General features: G+C 44.9%; 1 pseudogene; it reads left to right on the forward strand.

Annotated features, from left to right (window-relative positions):
- The first annotated feature begins 4657 nt into the window (after window positions 1-4657).
- On the forward strand, window positions 4658-5835 carry LOC149152270 (18S ribosomal RNA; annotated as a pseudogene).
- Window positions 5836-6078: the final 243 nt, after the last annotated feature.

The following is a 6078-nucleotide window of genomic DNA, read 5'->3' on the forward strand; positions in this document are numbered from 1 at the left end:
GAATTCTGAAGGAGGTTTATCTTCATTAACTCTCCTAATACAATAACCTATCTCAATTTATTCATAAGTGTTTTCATTTGGGAGATAATAAGCTTTCTTTGAAACCCTAATTTCAGAAAACGGATTTTTCCTGTTTTCCACGTGTTTTTCAAGGACAGTTTCTGGACAGCTGGAGAAATGTTTTAAAAAACCAGGAGAGGTTTTTGTTCTGGACAACATGGGCTACAAAAATGTCCTTCAGTTTCGTAAAATGTGTCATGGATGAAGAGATAAAGGCTCTGTCCCACGTGCCATTTTCAGGGATCCTAAACCTAAAAACAGGGAAACATGTTCCCTAATTTCTAGGGTTTGTCTTCAGCAGTCAGATGACCACGTGGGAGGCTTCATCAAATTCGACTTCATGGAGTGTTAGGTGTCAAATAATGCTTTAAATGTTTAGATAAGGATGTTGTAATCATAATAAGGAGTTACACTCCTAGTTGTATTAGGTCACTAGCACTCCTAGTTAACAGCTAGTTCTAATTAATGGCTGGTTTTATGGTTAGAATAGGTGTCACTGATGGCAAATTCGAATTCTCTTGATGAGGGATGATGGAATCCTAATTGTAAATGCTTTATATAGAGGAAGAGGTCGAATTAGCAAAGGGGTTGGAGACTTTTTGGCTCAACTGCTGCTCTATGTGCAGACTGTGTATATTTTTTACCTAATGCAGAATTTCTACTTAGACAACTCAAGATTCATGAAGAGTTCTTGTATGTTCTTGTTTTGATGGTATCTTCCAATACTTACATTGCAGTGAGGTTTACATGATACTCAGAATTCATCAATGATGCTCTGACTTCCTTCATAGATAAACTAACTGTGTTTCACTGTTTTATATTTGCATTTCTGCACTTGAACTCTATAATGCCTTGACTTCCATGCTAGGTAGAATGTTTTGGCTTCACTACTCAGGATTCAAAGAGGGTTTTTAATGTCCTATTGTCTCATGGCTTTCCTCTTTCACTTACTTGCAGTGGTATGAATACATGTTACTTAGAACTCATCAATGATGCTCTAACTTCCTTCATGTATTTATAAACTGTGTTTCCTTGCATTGTATCTTTGTTTTGTTGATGTATAAAAACTCTCTATGCCCTGACTTCATGTTAAGCTGATCTTGCTGTGGTACTGAACATACTTTGACTCCATAGCCCAATGGTAGCCAACCTTCATCTTTCAACCTATAAACATATACAATCACAAACCATAGAGTTAGCCATCTATCTTATTCTTTAATCAAAATCATTAACCCTTTGAGAGAGCCCTCTCAGGCTGAGGAGGCTAATCCTCAACCAAAAGTTTGGTTTGAAATAGTTACTCAAAGTCTTCCTGATCAGCAGCCTATCAGGGGCATGATTTTGTGATAACTCCTTCATTGTTGTGGTCCCAGATGGAAGCCCCAAAACTCCGTCATGCCTATGTCACTATCGTGCCCCTCAATTTTTGCGAATAGAAAATTTTGATTGGGCTGGGAAACCTTGTTTGGTTCCATTGAAATTGGCTCCTCGTTATATTGTTCACCTCCTCCCTATTTGGTGGGGAGGGTTTTTCTTTTCATGTGAAAGGTGGGTTGGTAATTTAGTTGGTTTTTCAGGTTTGCCTCAAGAATGGCCTTGGGTCATTTGTAGGGTGGCCGATTTTCATCTTCTCTCCATACCCACTCGGTAGCACATGAGCGGTAATGTTGGCCATGCTTGTCCCGGGAGGCATATGTGAACAATTCCCCTTCTGCTCTAAGTTCTCGGAGTTGTATGGGTTGTTGTGATGTGGCTCCCTGTGACGACTAGCCTCTTCATTGTTCGGTTGTTTATGGTGCTGGTTTCTTGTGCTTGTACTCTTTCTGTGTTGGCATTTTCAGTTGAGATGCATACATTTAAGAGGGGCGTGGAAGGGTTTTGGTTGTAAACCACCTACCCTCCCTCTTGCCTGCTTTTTCCGTCGGGTGATGTGAGGCACTGTTCTCCTTATTGTAAAGTTAAGGGTTGACATTCCTTTCAACGTGCACATCATTCATGGTTCCGTTGGCTTTGAGGTTTTGATAGATGTGTTGGCCCATATGTTTGATTGAGTGGTCAAATTTTTCCTTGCATCTTGCATGCGTGGTATGCTATTGTGGTCGGAAATGTTAAGTCACAAAATTTATGGGAATTTGTTGTTTCAATTGTGTATGCACTCGTGGTCCAATGGGGAGGAGGCTTGCTACGTCGATGGTGGGGGCTATTTGGAAGAAGGATTTTGAGGTGGAATGCTTTGACCTCCCTCGTTTGTGTGGAGGTGGCCGTAGGGGAATATTATTCATTGTCGAGTTGGTAAAGCTATGGGAAATCTTCTAGGTTGCCTATACATAGGGTGTGTGGGGTGCAGAGCTGCCCGATCCCTCCTCCTGTTTGGATATGTTCTTGTATTGTGTAGCAAGCCTCTTGATTTTCATTTATTTCCTTCCTTTGCCTTCGCATCGTGGTTGCCGCAGGCGGTCAAGTGATCGAGGTCCACCATTGCTGCTTTCCGGGTGAACTCATAGGTGGCCTCGATGCACGACGGGGAGGGTCAGGGGGCATTTCTAATAGAGATAGTGGGCTCGGTTGGTCTTGTTTTATTTCCTTCTGTTCCCTTTGCATTGAGGCTGCCGCAGGCGATCATGCGATTGAGGTCCATTGTTGCTACTTTCCAGGTGGAATCCTAGGTGGCCTCTGTGCGGGGAGGGCCGGGTTGGGGGGCATTTTTTGTTTCAATTGTGTATGAGCTCATGGTCCAATGGGGAAGAGGCTTGCTACCTCGATGGTGGGGGATATATGGAAGAAGGATTTTGAGGTGGAATGCTTCAACCTCCCTCCTTTGCGTGGAGTTGGCCGTAGGGGAAAATTATTCATTGTCGAGTTGGTAAAGCTGTGGGAAATCTCCTTGTTTGCCTATATGTAGGGTGCGTGGGGTGTGGAGCTGCCTAATCCCTCCTCCTGTTTGGATATGTTCTTGTATTGTGTAGCGAGCCTCTTGATTTGCATTTATTTCCTTCCTTTGCCTTCACATTATGGTTTCCGCAGGTGGTCGAGTGATCGAGGTGCACTGTTCCTGCTGTCTGAGTGGTCTTCTAGGTGGCCTCAGTGTGCAGTGGGGAGGGTCGGGGGGCATTTCTAAGAGAGGTTGTGGGCTCGGTTGGTCTTCTTTTATTTCCATTCGTTTCCTTTGCGTTGAGGCTGCTGCAGGTGATCATGCGATCGAGGTCCATCGTTGCTGCTGTTTGGGTGGACTCCTACGTGGACTCTGTTTGGGGAGGGGAGGCTTGGGGGGAATTTGTTGTTTTAATTGTGTATGTGCTCGTGGTCCAATGGGGAGGAGGCTTGATACATCGATGGTGGGGACTATTTGGAAGAAGGATTTCGAGGTGTGACACTTCGACCTCCCTCCTTTGCGTGGAGGTGGCTATAGGGGAAAATTATTCATTGTCGAGTTAGTAAAGCCGTGGGAAATTTCGTAGGTTGCCTGTACGTAGGGTGCGGGGGGTGCAGGGCTACACAATCCCTCCTCCTATTTGGATATGTTCTTGTATTGTGTAGTGAGCCTCTTGATTTGAAATTATTTCCTTCCTTTGCCTTCGCATCGTGGTTTCTGCAGGCAGTCAAGTGATCGAGGTCCACCGTTGCTGTTGTCCGGGTGGACTCCTAGGTGGCCTCGGTGCACGGATGGGAGGGTCGGGGGGCATTTCTAAGAGAGGTTGTGGCCTCGGTTGGTGTTGTTTTATTTCCTTCAATTTCCCTTACATTGAGGCTGCCGCAGACGATCATGCGATCGAGGTCCATCATTGCTGCTGTCCGGATGGACTCCTAGGTGGCCTCTGTGTGGGGAGGGGAGGGTTGGGGCGCATTTCTAAGGGTGGTTGCAGGCTCGGTTTGTCTTGTATTATTTCCTTCCCTTGCCTTTTTGTCGAGGCTACTGCAAGAAATGATCCGATCGAGGTCCACTATTACTAGTATCCACGTGGACTCCTAGGTGGCATCAATGCGTGGCAGGGAGGTTTGTATGGCCTCTCTATGATAGGATTTGTAGTCAGTCGTCCTCTTTTTATTTCCTTCCTTTTCCTTCACATTGAGGCTACCATAGGTGATCGGGAGATCGAGGTCCATCGTTGTTGCGGTCTGGGTGGATTCCTAGGTGGCCTCGGTGCTGCGTGGAGAGGGTTGGGGCTCATCTATAATATAGAGGTTGCATGGTTGGTTGTTCTCCATTTGTTTCCTTTGCATCGAGGCTGCCACAGGAGATCAGGAGATCGAGGTCCACCATTGCTGCTGTCTGGGTGGACTCCTAGGTAGCCTCGGTGTGGGGTGTGGAGGCTTTTGGAGGATTCATTTCTAAGGGAGTAGGTGAGTGATCGCTCGTTTTCTTGTTGGTCAGGGTGTGGTTGCAAACTCCGAAGTGGCCTTGGTGCATTGTGGTTCAGCAGGTGTACCCATTTGTTCGCCATTTCCTTGGCATGTTGCGTGTGCTTATTCTTAGGATGCAAGAGGTGCAAGGCATAAAAGTTTTACATGATATTTTGACATCTATTTGACTTGATGGGTGTTCAGGTTGGCTCTTGGTAAGAGAGCTCCCAAAATTCCCTTTGAAGTGGGAGGGTGCTACCTGGTTGATCCTGCCAGTAGTCATATGCTTGTCTCAAATATTAAGCCGTGCATGTCTAAGTATGAACTAATTCAGACTGTGAAACTGCAGATGGATCATTAAATTAGTTATAGTTTTTTTGATGGTACCATACTACTAAGATAACCGTAGTAATTCTAGAGCTAATATGTGTACCAAGTCCCGAATCTTTGGAAGGGATGCATTTTTTAGATAAAATGCCGGCATGAGCTTGCCCGCTTCTCTGGTGAATCATGATAACTTGACGGATCGCATAGCCCTTGTGTTGGTGATGCTTCATTCAAGCTTATGCTCTAAATACATTAGCATGGAATAACATGATAGGAGTCTCATCCTCTTGTGTTGGCCTTCCGGATCAGAGTAATGATTAATAGGGAATATCGGGGGCATTCGTATTTCATTGTCAGAGGTGAAATTCTTGGATTTATGAAAGATGGACCACTCCGAAAGCATTTTCCAAGGATGTTTTCATTAATCAAGAATGAAAGTTGGGGGCTCGAAGACGATCAGATACCATCCTAATCTCAACCATAATCGATGCTGACCAGGGATCGACAGATGTTGCTCTAAGGACTCCGCTAACACCTTCTGAGAAATCAGAGTGTTTGGGTTCCGGCGGGAGTATGGTCTTAAGGCTGAAACTTAAAGGGATTGATGGAAGGGCACCACCAGGAGTGGTGCCTGTGGCTTAATTTGACTCAACACGGGGAAACTTACCAGGTCCAGACATAGTAAGGATTGATAGATTGAGAGCTCTTTCTTGATTCTATGGGTGGTGGTGCATGGCCATTCTTAGTTGGTGGAGCGATTTGTCTGGTTAATTTCCATAACAAATGAGACCTCGGCTTGCTAACTAGCTATGAGGAGCTTCCCCTTCGTGGCCAGCTTCTTAGAGGGACTATGGCTGTTTAGGCCATGGAAGTTTGAGGTGATAACAGGTCTGTGGTGCCCTTAGATGTTCTAGGCCACACACGCACTACACTGATGTAGCCAACGAGTTTTTCTTCCTGGTACAAGAGGATTAGGAAATCTTCTCAAATTACATCATGACGGGGATAGACCATTGCAATTATTGGTCTTCAACGAGGAATTCCTAGTAAGCGCGTGTCATCAACTCGTGTTGACTACGTCCTGTTGAGATTGCAACAAGATGATGGAGCTTAGTGAAAAGAGTCGCCTTCACTAAGTGGGCCCGCAGGCAAATTATGGCGCAAGTTCTATTTTTGATCATAGTGTGGATGATCACAATGTGGGTGATCACAATGTGGGTGACCAAAGTGTGGGTGACCACAGTGTGGGTGATCAAAGTCTATTTTTAGACTGGCTGTCAAAAATAGAAAAGTCAAATATTATTGTCTCATAATAATATTTGGACTATAAACTTGATCTTCTTCTCTTGG

The sequence above is a fragment of the Pinus tabuliformis genome, chromosome 9, assembly GCF_031772625.1.
Source record: "Pinus tabuliformis cultivar Carrire ecotype Pingquan chromosome 9, CPIR1, whole genome shotgun sequence".
Taxonomy (NCBI): Eukaryota; Viridiplantae; Streptophyta; class Pinopsida; order Pinales; family Pinaceae; genus Pinus; species Pinus tabuliformis.